Raw genomic sequence first — 19,761 nt, 5'->3', positions numbered from 1 at the left:
TCATTGGATAGTTGAAAAATGCCCATCCCGGTTTGAAAACGGCCACAGATTGGGAAACGCACATTGTACTTCGATCCAAGGGCATGCCGACTGAGCAGACTGCTCTCACAGTGACACAACGAGCTTCCAGTCATGCTACTCGGAAAGGTAAACACACCGGAGCCAATGCAAACACATCTCATAGCGCTTGTCAGTGAAACTGAAAATCTGCACACTGTGGCCGATCCTAGGGTACCCGTGTGATCATGTTGGTCTGAGGCCGTGACTGTCCAATAACTAATGTCCCATCATATAATGTCCTTTCCTGTCCAAAGGTGGGTAAAATAGAACAAATCCACCCTGCTGGACAGATTTACAGCTGCATCCCTCCAACTCTCTAAGGTATTGTTGTAATTAAATGGATACAATCTCTATCTGTGAGTTTCAAATGCTTTTACCTTAAAGAGTTGATGAATAAAACCAAAAACTCCCATAAAAGAAAGAGCTACAAACAAACCCATTAGGAGTAGTTGTTTTTTTTTTTCTGCAGAGTAAAAAAAAATATATATATATATATATATATTAGGGATGCTCCCGAAGCCAAATACCCCATTTGGAAAGGCATGAATAATAACTTCAAAACGAATAACGGATTCATCCATTTGCGGTCTCTGTAAATTGTGCGCATCTGGAACTTGTCAAGTGTAACATTAACTAAGGTACAACATCATGTACACTTTCTACTTCTTGAAATGTCTATGTTAATGTATCACACGATTCACGCGTGATTCCCATGTATTTCTTTATATCCTAAACCTGAGCGCAATGTTAAATTCCTGACCTGGAGTAATGACTGCACGTCGGAGCTCGTCTAGCCATCTCTTAAAGTTGACCACATTTATATTTACAACAGCGATTAAGATAATTATCTAATTAAGTATATAAATCTACTTTATTTTGAAAAAAGTTAAAATGCTCCATAAAGGTTTAAATGCTCCATATAGTATTCATCTATTCGGAATATTCCTGCTTATGTAAAATAAATAAACTGAAACTTGCTCTGTCTTTTTTTTCTTCTTCTTTAAACTGTGCTAAATTTGAGAATGTTAAGTATTCTTGAACTCTGAAAAGGTGCTGTATAAATTTAACATTATTATTATTAATAATAATAATAATAATATTTAAATAAATAATGGTGTCATATCGTAAAAATTCCTGATAGACTTATGGGACTTTCACCTGTTTGTAGGCTATATTGATTTTATTTTAATTTCTTTTATTGTTTGAATTTGTACTTATTATTTAATGCAAAATGTGTACTTGACATTTCACATTTTTCTTGACACCTCTTGCCTCCAGAATAATGTTGTTATACATGCACAGACAAACCAAAATTCTGTTTCAGGTAGATATTAATATCTGAAATACCAGGAGAAACCCCAACATATTCGACAGTTAATGTGGCCAACAAATTCAGCTTCATCTGGTAAGAAAAATTAAAATAAATTATAATTTAATTAAATACTACTTGTATAATAATAATAATAATAATTATTATTATTATTATTATTAGGCTATTATTATGAAAAGGCATATACAAGGCATATTTGATATTTTATTAATAGAAGCTATAAATGTAAGTGTAACATTTAAAAATGTGTGTTTCATTTAGTTTTAACGCACTTCTGGTTTAAGCCCCACCCACACCCGGTTCTGTCCGAATGCAGAGAAAGATACAGATAATTTTGTCATATGAACAAAAGCAATCACAGATACAGATAATGGCTTTGTGCACACCCCTAATATATATCCTCAAATGTTTGATAAGATAAAAAAAAAAAAAACATTAGATGTTTAAAAGATAATTGAGATGATCAGATTTCCAATTTATATATCCACATATAGAGCCTTTAACACAAGTCAGCCTTCAATGGCTTGTTTAGTTAAGATGTTCCAAGTGACTGACACGGTTATCTTGAAGGAAGATGATTTAGATAGCAACCTGTTCTGACTAAAGGGACTACAAAGCCTTGATCTTTAAATCAATTGCACTCATTTCTGGAACGATTAAAACATTAAAGGTTAAAGCCCAGGCAGGGGAACATCATTTGCGTGTTTCTACACACTGCAGGATCACAGCAGGAGCTCGCTATTAATACTGAGAGTTTTGTGTGTTTTCAGTTTGACTCAGAACAATACTTCTCCACACCGAGATGTATGTGTGTGAGTGGGATGAGATCTATAAGATTGAGTCATGTAAAAAGGGAGGATCCTTAAATTTATGTAGAATGATATCTTTTGATGTGTGTGTGAGTGTGTAGGAATCAGATATGCACAGTGGCCCCAAAAGGTTTTTGGACACTTGTTTGGAGAATGCATGAACGTCATTATATTAAACAGTAAAATCTCAAAACAGGTGACATTTATTTATATGCTGTTCAAAACTAAGACAAAAGAATTTGGACACGTTCTGGTTCTTAAGTGTTTGTGGAATGTGTCCATAGTTCATTTGATAGACTGCACATGTAGATACTCTGCAATCACACCAGTGTGAACTTGAGGGGAACTAACTTCACACATCCACTAACAATGGCACTAGCTGCTTAAAAGTAATTGAAAAAAATATATCAGAAAAGTTCTAGCATTATTTGTTTGCAGATACCACCTAGTATGGATCTTTCAAAGTGTGTAAAGTTAATACATTCTGCAATAATAGTAGTTTAAGCAAATTCACTCACTACAAGAAGCACGCTGTCTATATTCCAAAGTTAAATTGTACTGTGACCCTGAATGCACAAAGAAGCAGAGTCATGAAACCATGACACTAAATTCATTATACTACTGGTTGTCACCACTAACCTGAATTATAACGTGGGTTTAAAAACCTGCAATTTTAAAAAAAATCAAAAGTGCCATAAATCAGTTTGGTAATTGTGTTTATGACCTGGAAACCACCACCATTTGTATTATAAAATAAATTTGCAGAAAGGTCAAATGAGTCAGAAGACCACTGGACCCAATCTTGGTTCCTTGTAGCATACATGGTTATTTCACAGTTAATGATAGTTGCATTCAAAGCCCCCAATGGACAAGCCAGTTGAAGCGCACACTGAAAAAAGTGAGAGAGCTTGGCGTTGGTTTTGACAGTCTAAGCAAGGATCATTGCCCAATATACCACCATCACAAACAGTACCAGACTAAATATACTATTTCAGACAGACAGCTTTGATGAATGGTGGAGTGGTGTGTACGAATATCACAACAGCATGAATACGTAGATTATGACAATCGTCACATATCAAATGTGATAATTAACTGCTCATCACATGTGAAAACATGCCTATAATGGCACAGAAATGTTCTTTGGATGTGTACAGGTATACTGTATATGTGGTATTCATAAACAATCTTTTTGCGGTTTTCAAAATAATTTTATTAGTTTTAACAAATGACTTTGTCCCTACACATCTTCTCTGACTGAAGATGGGGAGAGTATTCCGAAAAGCTGTTTAAAAACATTGTTTTTGTAATTTAGTTTGGTGAAGGTAGTGGTGCAGAAATTACACACTTCTGCTTGAAAGGGCAGTGAAGATAGATAAACCGAACATGTTAGAACTGTAACAGAAACTAAGTTTGTTCAGCGTTTACCTGCGCAGGCTTTAGTTGATCTTGTCTTTGCGGTATGGAAATTGCTGAGAGGATTTTTTACAGTTCTTTGTATAAACACACCAACATTTGTACACTTGTGCCAGTTTTATGAAATGCTAAAATGCTCTTGAAAGAGCCCATCATCAGGAGATGAATGCAAGTAATCATGTAAGTCACAGAATTGGACACATTTTGGCATCAATGATTCATCTGTCTATCTCTTATTCAGAAAGTATCAAACCAACAGATTGCTAGTATAAAAGCTGCCCGAAGCCTGGCCGACGACAGCCGTCTGCGATGTCAGGTTAAAAGCCGGGTGCACACGGATGCATTTAACGGGAAGAGAGACCATATTTAATCCTTCACCCCATCACTGCTCACTCCGCAGTACTCTGACCCCTGTCACACCCAAAGAGGATTACTGAGGAAGTTCAAAACCCTTGGTTGCTTTTCTGGCCTGTAATTCTTAATTGACCGATGGCTGTCGGCGCTTAACTGTTGGTTTATAAGTAACTCCAACCCACTCGCAGATGTGTAATCCACGCAACTCTAAATCTGCTCAGAGTTTCCTAACGTCCTGTAAACATTCTTAGGCTTGTGTCAGTAATCTAATCTTTCAAACTCCTTACGCCTGTCTGCCGGACATTTATTGTTTGTTTGTTTGTTGAATTCGATGCAATGATTACGTCTGTTCATTATACCGAGTGAGCGGGCTACGTATTAGATCGTAATGAGATTCTAACATTTATTTGACCCCTTAAGCAGCATCTGTCCTGTGTAGAGATCACGTATCAAGTTATTAACAAAAGAATGTCACTACGGAGGATGCCACTAACTGAGTGGCACCAAACAGTAAGGGATTTACCATGGACTTCTTGGCAAAAAATGTATGATTGGGCGCTGTGCTTATCCTGGCTAGTGTCATAACTACTTTGCTTAATAGGCTGACTTACCAGATAATTAAATTAAGGGGCCCACAGACCAGAAACTCAGCTATCCAATTGGTTTTAAGATTATAACAACCCAGAGTGCCTTAAATGTGAACATTTGTAAACTGATTTTTTTTTAACTAACAATCTGGTTAAAGTGTTTCCTGTTTTGTTTTGCTTTGTTATTTGGATAGTTCCAACTCTAAATTCTGGCTAGAAGAGATACATTTAAAGCTATTGTAAAATGAATACAAATGCACACATGTGGCCACACATCCTATATTAATGTATCAAAAAAAAAAAAAAAATCACTTTTGAAGTACAGTTAACAGCTATCAGTTACACCAAAACTCTTTCAGTCCTCAAAGTCTCAGAACTAGCTTGTCAATACATAGAGGGAGAGAACTGAACTTGCCTCAAGCAGAACTGTGTTATGTTATGAGAAGCGAAAGATACCACAACTCTCTGACGCACAAAGAGGGATTTTTGCATCCTCTGTTCAGGAGTCTGAACGTAATGAGGTGTCAATATCAGATTGTGATAATCATCTCACTGCTTTGACGCTGTGCAGCCACTCTTTTTATCAGTCAAAGAATGCTTCATCTGATTTTAATAGTATCTGCAAGATACAGTATCACATGCAAATGGGAGAGGATGTGGACCGTTTGAGCTATCAGATTCTTAACTGCCACATTTCATCTCCCCTCCTCGAATGGAGATCTACATCTGGAAGGGCAGGTTTGAAGAGGAAACAAGTGAATCTGCTTTCAAGCTTCATAATCTGGCTCAAGGAGAACACATCACTGGAGCCGTATGTGAAGGGGAACATAAAAGAAAGGAGCAGATGAATGAATCATCAGTCTCATTCCACCAGTAAACTTAGATTTGATGTTAATGATGTGCAGCCCCTTAGTAATAGATGACATGAAAAATGTATCACTCTTTCTTTTTTTCCATGTAACAGAGCAGGAACCGTGTAAATTCGAGCTCAGTATTTCTATATATTTCACCTTATTTATTTTTTTATTTATTTGTCTTTTTCTAGAGTTCTAATTTTCTCTGGCCAGTCCCCTTGATGTATTGTTCTACCACTATGGCTGCGTTTACACTGCAAGGCTTAATGGACAGAACCGATTTTTTGTCCCGCCTGTTTACATTCAGTGAAGACACGACTGGTATCTGATTTCTGTATTTACATTAATCTCCCGCACAAACTCAAATTATTCAATTACTGATCGCTTTCACTTATTAGCGCCACGGTTTACCCTCAGGTTTTGAATGGCCATGTGCAATTTCATAGTTTCAAAAGTAGGCAAAATTGCACGCGATTGCAATTAATTAGGCAAAAAAGGCGAAAGCGACTTTTTACTGCTGCCATGGTAAGCACCGCTTTAATGATTTCAACATCGGTCAGACGAGAAGTGTGGCTATAGCCCTACTCGGACTGGATTACTTTTCCTGACATTTGTCTGTAAAGTAATTATTACTGCGGATGTCTGTAATATTTACTGTTGATTCACACAGGATAAGCGATGTCTGTAAAAATCAATGTGTTTTGTGTGTCTACAGCATTTACACACTCCTGTCATGCGTAACTGACCGATTAGAAAATGTAGAGGCAACTGTGCTGATTAATTATGCAGGAAAAATTAAACATGACTGTGGCAAGGAGGCGGGTGGGGCTGGGCCATGATGACGCACGCCCGGCCCCTAATCACACTAATAAAGCCGACGAGAGGGATAAAGGCCGCCAGAGCTACAGGCAGCTGCCCTGTATTTGTTTATGTTTGTGTGTCCAATGTAACAGGGTAAACGGGCTAGGAAGAGGTGAGAACCGGACGAAGAATCAAAGTAATATTTAATTAAACAAAAACACACAAACATAAACACATACGGGGCAGCTGCCTGTAGCTCTCTCTCTCCCGAACCTCCGCCTCCGGCGGCCTTTATCCCTCTCGTCGGCTTGATTAGCCTGATTAGGGGCCGGGCACGCATCATCACGGCCCAACCCCGCCCTCCTCCTTGCCACAATGACCATATACTGTATCTGTGATTATAAGAAAAACTGTATTGCAATATCTGTCTAAATTCATCAGAACTGGTGATATTACCAAACCTGCAATCTTATATTACACTCTTGACTTAAAAATACGGACCATCCCTTCACATGATATACATTTATTTCTCCCTCCAGAATATATGTTCCGAAATGTGGGGATCAACACAATTTCCCAAACTCACTCTGCTTAAATAATAATAAAAAAATCTTGCTTGTATTCCTTCTAATTTTCCTAAACAACAAAAGACTGCTCGCTTCTCTTTTCCATGGGTAAATAAACACTTGACAGCATAAAAAGCTTGAGAAAAATATGCATCAGTTTAAATGTAACAGTCAGCGTTAGCCTATCTGAAGTTCATCTGAAGTGAAGCACGTCTTATATTTTCTGGTGTCTTCTTTTGACCAACATCCACTTCAGACACAAAGAACTTAAAGGTGCAATATGTAATATATGTACTGTACTAAAGCATAAAATTATCATAATATGTTATCAAAGATTTAGGAAACATGCTAAGTTGAAAAATTGGCTTCTACGAAAGCAATGCTACAGCCAGTATATTCTACTTTGAAATGTCCATTCCGGGCCGGAATTTGACCTGTGTGATCCCGCCTACTGCCCATTTCCCAATAGTATTTCAGGTTGCCAGATTTGAAACAAGTTATCGGGCAAGCACAGCGTGCTGCAGCCATGTAAGCCAGCAATACATCTAGCTAACATTGACAGAGTTATATAAAATCCACATGAGCTGGTTTATAATTTGCAAACAATAGAAACATTGCAAACGTATACATTAGCTGATCAACTTACAGTGTAAGGCTCATCACTTGCCATTGTCAGTTTGCTCGTTCCTGTTGCGTGTCCTCAACCTGGCAACTGCCATGAGCTTTGAGACTGGGGAGGAAGGGGTGGGGGAGACAACTCTCTCATTTTGAATTTGGACTGCAGCACACCTTTAAGAAATAGCTTTATTTAAAAGGCTCAAGGGCTGGAAAGTGCAGATTTGCGGGCTTTTTACCAACATTCTAATTCACACAGGATAAATATTACCAGAGGTTATTTTTTACAGGGCATTTAATTGTAGGTAAAACACACTGTAATTTTTATTTTGGCGCGGGAACACGCAGTCCGAAAAAAAAAGTCAGGAAAAATTACTGACATGACCGATTCGCACGGGATTAAAATTTCTGAGAAGCTCTGGTAATTATTACATTACCCAACGTCCCCAAATGTACAAAAATGCGAGCGCCTACAGGCACATCAGCTTCATAAGGATACACTGTTAAGAAAAGCTATCCCTGATGACATTGCCAAGGGGAATGTGAACGTGATTAGACATAGGTCAGATGTCCAGATATCGGATATGTATTTGATTTAAAACCACATTTGGAAGTGGCTCAGATCGGATGCGAAAAATCCGATCTTGTGCAGATTCACCTGCAACAATATCTATCAGACGTGAGTAAAAAATCTGATTTTTTGTGACAGACGTTTTAAACACAGTCTATTTTCACTGTGATGACACTACCAATTAAATAAACGTTGCACTCTATATTCTTCTTGAGTGCAAAATAGACACTGTCTGATATTTTTTTATTTATTTTTTTTATTTTTTTACTAATACTATATATATATAGTATTATATACTAATAATTGATACTAATCATTTTTATATTTGTGTCTGATGTCTAATTCAGTCCAGTGCCTAATAACTAAATAATCATCAGACTACAACAATAACATCATAATGAATGACAATAATAATACATATTATTATTGTTGATGTTGTTATTTATTTTTGTAAGTTGTTTCACATTCTACATGATCACAGATTTATTTCAATCTTTGTTTTGTGAAACCTAGTCTCGTAGAATGAACGTTACTATAACTGCATTTTTGCAAACTGAGTTTTATGTGCCGCATTCTACGCTTCGCCGCAGTTTTCAGGTGAAATAAACACTAGAAGTGCTACAACTACTGTGCTTATTATTACAATGGCTGATTATGACTTATAAACACATATTTTTCTCACTATTACTCACACACTGCTATGTTATGATATTGAAACACTTTTACTCCAAAGTATCATTTGAAAAACGATACAATTTAACACTTGTATTGCAGACCCTCCAACATTTACACACTTACTCAAATGTAATTAGCTTCTGTGGTACCTCATCTCATGTAGTGTTGAACTTGGAATTTGGAAGATCAAAGTTCGAGCCCAGCCAAGCAAGCAAGCAAGCTGATACAGGAGACAAAAGTGTTATAGAAGCAACACAAAATGACTTGGTTGCTTCAGAAAATGTGTTCTTCATATCTCATTTCCTTTTAGGACACTATCGGTTAGGTTTAGGTGTTGGTTTAGGGTAAGGATGTCTGTTTTGTTAACCTCTTATTTGCTTTTAGGACTTTGGTTAGGTTTAGTTGAAAGTTAAAACCTCTATCTAACATTCACCTTTAAAACCCAGTCAGAGTACGACACCATTTCACTCGCTTTTGGCACCCCCTTCAGGACATTTCACTGGGAAACTGCAGCGAAACGTGTAATGAAGCATGTCATTTTGTTTTACAAAAATGTTGCTACGGTCACGTAATTTTGTTATGCTTAAAATGCTATGCGTTTCTCACTTGAGAATGAATGGCTGTTAAATGAAAAGTTGAGTAATTTATGCAAACAATACATGATAAGTAACTTTCTCTCTAAACACCATTGTTTCCAGTTGAACTCACAATGCTATTGTTGGGTGCTGTTCTTCAGAGACTTTGCTTTCAGAGGTTATAGAGAATTTTGTCAAAAACAGTGAAAAGACAAACAACTTTTTAGTAAAATTAAGGAAAGAGGGTGATGGATTAATGGAAGGCATGGGAATCTCCAGCGCAGTGAAGAATCTAACATTAGAATTTAATGGAGAATCCCTCTCCCAGGGAGCCAGTACCGGTGAAGGCTGCAGTGGAAAAGTTGGGATTGTTCTCTGGCAGCAGGACTCAGTACTCATTCTTTGACTTGCTCTGTGTGCACAATGAGAATTTGGCCCGAGAACCAACAAGTTATAGCCAGGAATTTGAAGAAGCAACAAACAGTCTACTAACAGCAAAACAAGGAACCCTACACAGAGCCCCCCACATAGGCCATGTCAGACACACTGGCCCCAGGCGTACACTTGCTATAAATCCCTTCTTCCTGCCTGCCTCCACACATAACCACATTCCACAGCTGATACTGCTCATTCGCCAGCCATTGTATTCACCTAAAATATCTTAAAGGAAAGGTTGGAGATTTTTTTCTGATTTTCACAAATATTTACTTGCCTGCAAATTAACAGAGAGGAGTACATGAGCATATGTAGAACTGAGTTTCTACTCTCTATGCAGTATTTTAAAGAAGTCATGGCATGCCTTTTTTATTTTAATATGTTCCTTGAGTTTCAGTTTTTTGCACAAAAAAGGTCATATATTTGTAAAACATAATTGGCTCTCTGATTTTGACTGAACTGCTTTCTCCTTGCCATCTCATTGCTCACTGATACTGGGTGGGCTATGGGAGTGATAAGGTAAAGTAGGTGTTGATGTGTTGTTGTGGAGGCTGTCAGATACAAATGTCTACCACAGTGTGACATCACAATGCGGAGGAAGTAGAGAACGAGTCACTTTGGTATCTTGGTTTCAACAAATGCTCTTTTTGCAGTGAGAAGGATGTTTTGAGTTCTGAAACTTACAGTATGTTTTTATAGTACAATGTCTCTGATACTGTATGTCAAAAATGTGATTCCTCATGTCATGACCCCTTTAAGGATATGAGTTATTACTCATCAAGTAGGTTACAAGACAAGAATACCACAGTTGGTCTAAACAGATCCACAAACTTTCACCAAGTCTTTTTGTAAACCAACATGTTTCCATCATTTACCCCCAAAAAAATTAAAAATAAAGGCAGGTAAGAATTTAAAAAATATATTGAAAAAGCAGTAATTTTAAACAATAAATTGAATTACACAGGAACAGTTTTCTAACAGAATAAGTTGAATTCACTCATCCTGCACCTGCACTAAAAATAACTCTTTATAATGGCATACTTTCAAAGGTGATTATGACTCCAGTGAAGCAACCAAACATAAATATCTGCACCTAAAAATATATGTAACATTTTAATGCTTTGTTTTTGTATGCAAACACATGCTCTGTCAGCATAGATGACAGCTATAGAAAGAGAGTAATGGGAGCTGTTTGCTTTCAAGTCAAGTCAAAGTTCCTACAGTGAATAGGTGTCTGGGGACCTTTCACATCTCTCAGAACGGGTGGGTTTTGCTGCGAGTACCTAATCTACCATAGTGTGCTTGACCTCAGAAATGGCCTAAAAAGCCAAGAGTTTTAATGAATGAACTGACAAATGAATGAGCCCTACAGGACATATAACTTCTTTCTGCACTAATCTATTTAAAAAGAGGAATTGTAATACACAAAAACTTCTGTCTCAGGTAGCACAACCTTGTTCCTACAAAGAAAATAAAAGCCTGTAAGATTGCCTGAAAGCACATTTTGCATTGTACTGATAAAAAGTCACATTTGTTCAAACCTCGTGTAATTAGATTTGTAGTGTGCTGTAATGTTTAGGATATAATTATGTCACTATGGTCACTATTACGTCAGTGCTACAAGTTAAGCTAAATGACCCCCAGAAAATCTACCTTATGGGTCGCCAGGGTTTTCATGGCAATGACCACTCAGCTTTTCACTGGAACAGAAGAGTGGAACATAAGAAAGACAAAGATGTCTGTCTCACCAGATATACAGTATTTAACTAACTTCAAAATGTGCATCCTGAAAAAAAATAAAAAATAAATAAAAAAAACATTTTGCCATTAGTCCAACAATACATATTGTAACATATTGTAAGCTTTAGTCTCTATTCAAATGTACAAAAATCTACATTTAAAAGTTACATATGAATGAGATCAGGTTAATATTATGGAACTGCCAGAGTACTTTTTTTTTTTTTTTTTTGAAGGGAAACACAATCAATTAAGGAATAAAAGAGACCTCAAGAGGCCTCATCTGCAAACATACAGCACATACCAAACACAGAGTCAGAGTCAGAGCGCAAACACCATCAGAACGTGTGGCCATTTACAGTACATGAAGAGATGCAGCTCCGAAGAAATTCACAAATAAAAATACATGGCTGTGAGCGCAGAGCTGTGGCACGGGTGTAACATGACAGAGGACCCTGGAGCACATCTCTCAGAAGGCCAGTGAGATTCTGAGCAGCGGTAAAGTCATGCCCTGAAACACAAACACCACTGGGCATGTGTCAGCTCTCAGACACATGCACACATGAACATGTACAACTGATGCCTCAGATCTGTTTGAGAAGAGCATGATTTCCGACAGGCTGGGGAAGGGGAACTGTTCAACTTATGGTCTTGTTGAAAAGTCAAACAGATATAAATGCATGTGTAAAATTGATTTTTATTTTATTTTTATTTTATTTATTTTTCAAAACTAAATTTAACATTACGCTATTAACACCCTAGGAAAGCAGGTAGTAAACTTTTTATATAGAGAGATGTTTGTGTACATTTTCTGTCAATTATGGCAGCAGTAATTCAACAAATAATGATCAAAAGATGAAGAAGAGTGTTATAACCTGGCATATACTCAGATGTGCAATGTAGTCAAGCACGCTTTAGGCAGCTGTCTGAATGCACTGTAAAAAATGTCTGCAATTTTAATGGTAAAATAATGTAAAATTGCTAAAATAAAAAAATTACTGGTGGTTAACGGGTAGTTACCTTAACATACACAGTAAAAATATTTTTTATATCTATAACAAGACAATACATGTATATGTATTTTAGAGTAAAATACTGTAAAAGCTTTGTTTTTTTTTTAGATGTAAAAAGTATGATTTTACAGTATAATTAAATGTAAAAATGTATATTATGTTTAACATAAGAACACATGTACTTTTATGGTAAACTATTGTTAAAATTATGGTGAAAACAAATGATTGGGCATTCCCAGAAGTCTTTGCGTGACCCATCACATTTCATTATATTTTATGAGAATAGTTATGTTTCTTCTTATTTTTAATATCAGTTATATACATTGTTATATTTTTTGTGGTTTAGTTCATGTTTATTGCATTATTTTGATGTCACATGTGATGGTGTTGTTTGTTTGTGTGAGCAACACTGTCTCTACATGTGTATTAATTATTGTTCCTGGAAGGGCCACTCTTGATAAACTTGAAAAGAAAGTCATATATAGCCTTTTGTAGTTACTACAGTGATTAATAATACATTTGTTATAAATTGAAAAAACAAAGTGAAAAGCAGACTTGTATATTTCCAGATGGTTAGTATATCAAATTAATGTCATTTAATAAAAAGAACGGCAGTAAACCTTAAAATATACAGGCATTAAAATTATATCCCATTAAGCCTGAAACATGGTCACTGTTTTTTTATGGTACATTTCTGGCAACCACAGCTGCCGATATTTTACTGTAAATTTAACCGTTTCTTTTTTTTGCTGTACAGTCCTGGCAGAGTGGCAGATCATGGTGGTCTGCTGCATCCTACACTATAGTGGTAAGAACTGACACGCAAGATCAGAATTGCGCCAGGCAAATTGCGTTCAGTGTTTTGTGGGCGTGTTTGCGGCGATGCATGATCTGCATAATTCCTTTAGTGTATCGGGCCCTAAACCAGCGCAGACAGTGTGTACAGATAAACAGCGCTTTTACTGGGTGAAAATCATTTTCAGTGAATTCTCCCCTAAGTGTATTTGAAATAAATATTAAAATATACATGTCAAAAAGTGACCAAGCTCCAACATGTCCATTCAAGAACAGCAGATTATAGTGACCACATCTGTCACACTCCATAAAGGACAAAAATGCCATACAAGTAGCCTAAAAGCATTATAAAAGTAGTTCATATGACTCAAGCATTTAGCCCACATTAACATCCAGTGTGATCACTGACATCAATACCTCTTTGGTTGTTACTGTATGTTTGTAGCAACCAAACATGGCATGTAATTTTTGAATTGTGGATTCGAACATGGACTTGATGTGAGCTTCAGTAGATGTGAAGCTTTTCAGTGAATAACAACCTACTTTCCTCGACTTTTATTACACTTTTATATATTTTTTTTTCTGGAGCTTGACAAATGTGGTTTCAATGAACTGGAAAAGAGCAGTGTAAATATTATTTAATTATTTCTTTTGTGTTTCACAGATTTACACAGGTTTGGAATGACATGCAGATGAGTAAATGATGGCAGAATTTTCCTTTTTGGCTGAACTATGCCTTTAAATAAAATAAATCACAACAAAGGAGTCACACTAGGGACAGAGGTGTCCTCAGGTCACCTGTTAAACACTGCTGTAGTATCAGAAAATAAAAGCTTACAATCTCATATGGGCCTTTAATCATCTGTCCCTCTAGTTCTGGTGTAGGTTTGTGTTGCTTATATGTATCTACTGAATGCGAGTGTGTGTTTAACAACATGTGTTTGAAAAAAAGGAAAAACCTAATCTTCCATTTCAAGGGTATGCGACACAGGACACAGGAGAGGACAGTAGTTTGATGAAATGATTTGGAGAAGAGCTTTGTGAGGAGATGTACAGTGGGGAGATAAATTGTGCGATTGGCACTATGAGCAGACACACACACACACACACACACACACTGGAAGTGCGATGCTGGCTGCCCTCCTGAGGCAATCATAACAGGGATTTGCTCTGCTTGCATTTATAGTTTTAGCAGATCAATCGCAGAAGCATGAGCTAAAACCCATTATTAGTTCTGAGGGCAATGTCTTAGTTTGGGGGGAAAGGGAGGGGAGGATTGTCCGTACTGCTGCGTGTTTGAAACACGGCTCCTTCAAAAGCATCCATGACTGTGAACAACATTACCCCCGGAGAGAAATGAGAAAATCAATTAGGAGGTGAGAAGCGTTTAGTGCTATCAGTACATGCAAAAACAAATTCATTTAGTGTAATGGAGGCGCCTGCCCTCAGAGATCTAACTACAACTTTAATTCAATCCAAAGTTACTTGCATGGGTTTTTTGTATGGGGGTCTAAAATGTCCCCAATACAGTGCCAAAATCACAATACACACTTGACACTGTTTAAAAGCCTTTTGCACTTTACATTCCTCTTTAAAAAGTAACAGCCAATATCTGGTGTGGCCACCAGCTGCATTAAGTACTGCAGTGCATCTCCTCCTCATGGACTGCACCAGGTTTGCCAGTTCTTGCTGTGAGATGTTACCCCACTCTTCCACCAAGGCACTTGCAAGTTCCCGGACATTTCTGGGGGGAATGGCCCTAGCCCTCACCTTCCGATCCAACAGGTCCCAGACGTGCTCAATGGGATTGAGATCCAGGCTCTTCGCTGGCCATGGCAGAACACTGACATTCCTGTCTTGCAGGAAATCACACACAGAACGAGCAGTATGGCTGGTGCTGGAGGGTCATGTCAGGATGAGCCTGCAGGAAGGGTACCACATGAGGGAGGAGGATGTCTTCCCTGTAACGCACACCTCAGACCATGACGGACCCTCCACCTCCAAATTGATCCCGCTCCTTAGTACAGGCCTCGGTGTAATGCTCATTCCTTAAACGATAAATGCAAGTCCGACCATCTCCCCTGGTGAGAAAAAAACCATGTCTCGTCAGTGAAGAGCACTTTTTGCCAGTCCCGTCTGGTCCAGCGAAGGTGGGTTTGTGTCCACAGGTGACATTGTTGCCAGTGATGTCTGGTAAGGACCTGCCTTACAACAGGCCTACAAGCCCTCAGTCCAGCCTCTCTCAGCCTATTGCGGACAGTCTGAGCACTGATGGAGGGATTGTGCGTTCCTGGTGTAACTTGGGCTGTTGTTGTTGCCATCCTGTACCTGTCCCGCAGGTGTGATATTCGGATGTAATCATCCTGTGCAGGTGTTGTTACACGTGGTCTGCCACTGCGAGGATGATCAGCTGTACTTCCTGTCTCCCTGTAGGGCTGTCTTAGGCGTCTCACAGTACAGACATTGCAATTTATTGCCCCGGCCACATCTGCAGTCCTCATGCCTCCATGCAGCATGCCTAAGGCACGTTCACGCAGATGAGCAGGCACCCTGGGCATCTTTCTTTTGGTGTTTTTCAGAGTCAGTAGAAAGGTCTCTTTAGTGTCCTAAGTTTTTATAACTGTGACCTTAATTGCCTACTGTCTGTAAACTGTTAGTGTCTTAACGACCCTTACACAGGTGCATGTTAATTCATTGTTTATGGTTCATTGAACAAACATGGAAAACATTGTTTAAACCCTTTACAATAAAGATCTGTAAAGTTATTTGGATTTTTACAAAATTATCTTTAAAATTCAGTGTCCTGAAAAAGGGACGTTTACTTCTATTCTAGCTAAATATGCAGAGACAGTTATAAGTGAGCCATTTGTAGGTTGATTTCCCTGAAAAGTGTAAAAGTCTTATCAATTTCAAGCATTTTTCCCTCCCAGGATCTGGAATATCCTGAATGGTTGAAGTGTGTGTGGGAACCTTCTTTGTGCTGGCCAAGTAGACACTACATCCTTTGAGTGAAATGAAAGGGGAGTTCGGGTGGGCATCGACAAATTTGTGATTGTTGCATAATGGAACACATCATGTTCTGCTGTTTTTTTTTACAAACTGAGCTAACTTGAGCAAAAGTGAGTTTTCATCATGAAGAGCAAAGCAGTTCGATGGGAACCGGCCCTTATGTCATAGAACTGACATTGTGTCCTGCCCCTGGCCTTTCTGACACTCAGGTGAGCTTATGTAAGTTACCCACTGTTTCTCGCTCTCTCTCTCTCTCTACGTCAAAAGTGCACTCATGCAGCTCTTTAAGTGTACGGCATGTAAAGCAGCCAATGTTACAATGGTAAAATGTTACAATGGTAAAATCGGTAAGCCCAGCTCATTCACCTTTCAAGCCTCAGATGAGGAGAAAGAAAAGATTAACCAGAGAATGATGGAGACATTTACATTTTACATTTATGCATGTGGTAGACACTAGAGACTCATAGTACATTCAAGGTATAAATTTCACTAGTTCATGCATTTTTAGCACCATTTAATACCAGTTGAGCTTCAGGAACAATACATTAAGAAAAGTTTATAAAAGAACAGATCAATCACTCACTCTTTATCATGAAGAGAATGAATAAGGAAAAGTACACTGGTGCTGTTTAAATTCAAACCAGGAGGAAAGGAAAAAGAAAGCATTAAAGACTTACCAGATTCTTTTCCTACAGGAGCAAGAACGAAACACTCGATAATCACAAACCTGAATGTGAAAGAGAAAAAGAGATGTCTGAAGACTTCTTAACACTATAGATAGGTAATTGTGTTCACATGCAAGGAATACTCTGGGTTCAATTCAAGTTAAGCTCAGTTGAAAACATTTGTTGCAAAATGTTGATTACCACAAATTAATTATTAATTAATTAATTTCTTTAAAATACATTAAAAAAAAAACAAAAATCTGGGTTACAGTGAGGCACTTACAATGCAAGTGAATGGGGCAAATCTATAACTGTTATAATGTTAACTGTTTAAAAATGATGGCCACACGACATAAACAATATTTGTGTTAACATGAATTTAGTGTGATAAAATCGCTTACTAACCTTTTCTGTGTAAGGTTACATCCAATTTTACAACTTATTTGCCATGAAAATGTAAAGCCATAAACCCTAAAATGCTAAAATGACCATAAATAACAACGATATAAACAACTTTACGGCTCAAACGATACACAAGTTTTCACAGAAGAAATAATGTAAGTGCTTTTATAAAATTTTGCCTTTAAAACCTCCAACAATTGGCCCCATTCACTTCGGCTGTAAGTGTCTCACTGTAACCTCGATTTTTTCTTTTTGCTTTATTTATTTTTTTAAAGAAAAGTGGGGATGGTTTGAAATTAATTTTTGTGGTAATCAACATTATGCCACAAATGCCGTCGATTGAGCTTCACTTGTACTGAACCCGGAACATTCCTTTAATAAAACAAACCAAAAGTTTTCATTTGAAACATTTTATTTTCTTAATTATTATGCATTTAGTTCTATTAATTAAGGCAATATGGAATATTTATACTTTTAAATTAATTAATTAATTAACAATAAATGAAATTATTTGTCAAACCATAGGACTATGTAAATGAACTTGTGAAGGCAAAAAATATATAAATTAAAAATGTTGAGAAACAACCAGTTGCAGCACCTAAAATATATGCACTTTCCCTTCCCTTCATTTAATTGTATAAATTTTAACTAAAATCTTGATCTTAACAAAAAAAAGGTAACACTTTACAATAAGGTTGTTTGTTAAAATTAGTAAACACATTAGGTATCATGTAACAACAATGAACAATATATTTTTACAGCATTTATAAATCTTTGTTCATGTTCATTTCTTATGAAAATGCAATGGCTCAATGTTAGTTCATGTTAGTTCTTATTGCATTAACTACTGTAATGTAAAAGTATAATACATTGAAAATAATTAACATTAATTTTAAAATTAGTAAGTGCTGATAAGATAAGATTGATATGTGTGATAAAAGTATTGTTCATTGTAAGTTCATGTTAACTGATTACGTTAACGGTTAAACTTATTGTAAAGTGTAAAAAAAAAAAAACAGTTAAAAAAACAAGTTTTGGTCAACTTCCAGACTGCACTCTAAGCTTTCGTGGACTTTTCAAGAACTTCTGAGTTTTAATCCTTACTGGATATAAACAACAATGATAACAATACTTAAAAAGAATGAGGAAGATGAGGAAAGAAAAACAAACAAAAAAAAGTTACAAAATGCTAATTATGAGGTTCCACTTGTCTGTTTGGGGAATGTGATGCATATGGCATCCTGTTTGATTGCACAGGTAGGAGGTGGGGGGTCTTTTTCCTCTCCAAGGGCCTACAGACGCACTGACTACCCACATAGTGTCTCTTTTGTTCTCTGATAAATTGACACTGCCAGTTCCCCACGTTGCCAAGACATTTGGAAGACCACAGGGAAAAAGAAGTAGGAGCAACACTGCTAGATGTGATTGGAATCACTTCAACTGACTGTTACCGTTACTTTATTTCCCCACTTTCTTTATGTTTTTATCTGCATCATCTCTTCAAGCATTCATTTCAAAGCTCTGATTGTGGGCGTTATGACAAAAAAAATCAGTGTTCAGTAAGCCATCCATATTTTTGAGTAAGCTGTATCATGCCAGATAAGCCATCAGCCTAAACACTCATCAGCAGTAGTTTTACTAGGTATACAATGCTTAACTTTTATTATATACATATGAAATTAAAACAAAAAGCCTAATTCATGGCCATCCAGGAACTGACAGGACAAGCAAATCTGGGACATGCTGCTTAACAGGTCAACACAAAGTAAAGAAATTAGTGTGTGATAGAATGTGTTGTATAGTGGCAGATTTTTTCCATTTTAAAATGGGAATCTGGAAGGGAATCTGTTAAACTCCTTTCTAAAATTTCAGTGTGTCAAATAAATAATTCATTGTCAAACAGCTAAAATGTAAAAAAAGAAAGAAAAAAAAAAGAAAAAAGAGCAAAACATTTTTTTGGATACAGCAACATATTTTGCAATTAAACAGAGGAAAAGTAAATCAGACCATGACACTTTTCCCTCAAAACCCCATTTTTCTAGCAGTTCAGAAGAAGAGTATCTTGTGGTTTTCAGAATCTCTGGCCAACAGGCATAGAAATATGGCTCAGAGAAATATAATCGAGAGCTGGCAAAGTTTCTGTGCAGTTGGAAGGACTACGGTAATAAATGAAATAGACTCATAAATTCAAAATGGCCAGTGGCCATAAATGAGGATGGATCCATTACATTTTATTCTAATGTACCTGAATATAGCATTGTTTACATGTTTTAAAAACTTTACCTGTATTCACCCTATATATATATATAAGGCTCCCCAAAAAGAAAATTTAGTATACAATAATTAAATATAAATATAATTATTATAATTCAAATACATTACATCATGTGCCAGCAGACAAGCATTTAGACATCTTTTATAAAATATTTTATTTTTATTTAATTTAAAATTCAAAATATGTATTTTTTTTTCCTTATCATTGAACATAACCC

General features: G+C 36.8%; 1 protein-coding gene across 2 annotated transcripts in view; it reads right to left on the bottom strand.

Moving 5' to 3' along the window:
* The window catches only part of LOC127449647 (lipoma-preferred partner homolog), a 297,225-nt gene that overhangs the window by 225,470 nt on the left and 51,994 nt on the right, over positions 1–19,761 (bottom strand). For both annotated transcript variants that reach the window (XM_051713194.1, XM_051713195.1), the window contains exon 2: positions 16,880–16,929. The gene's annotated coding sequence lies outside the window, so the exon portion shown is untranslated. The remainder of the gene's footprint in view (positions 1–16,879; positions 16,930–19,761) is intronic.

This window comes from Myxocyprinus asiaticus, chromosome 12 (genome assembly GCF_019703515.2).
Source record: "Myxocyprinus asiaticus isolate MX2 ecotype Aquarium Trade chromosome 12, UBuf_Myxa_2, whole genome shotgun sequence".
Lineage (NCBI taxonomy): Eukaryota > Metazoa > Chordata > Actinopteri > Cypriniformes > Catostomidae > Myxocyprinus > Myxocyprinus asiaticus.
The sequence above is the reverse complement of the archived record's forward strand: the minus strand, read 5'-3'. Positions and strand labels throughout refer to the sequence as shown.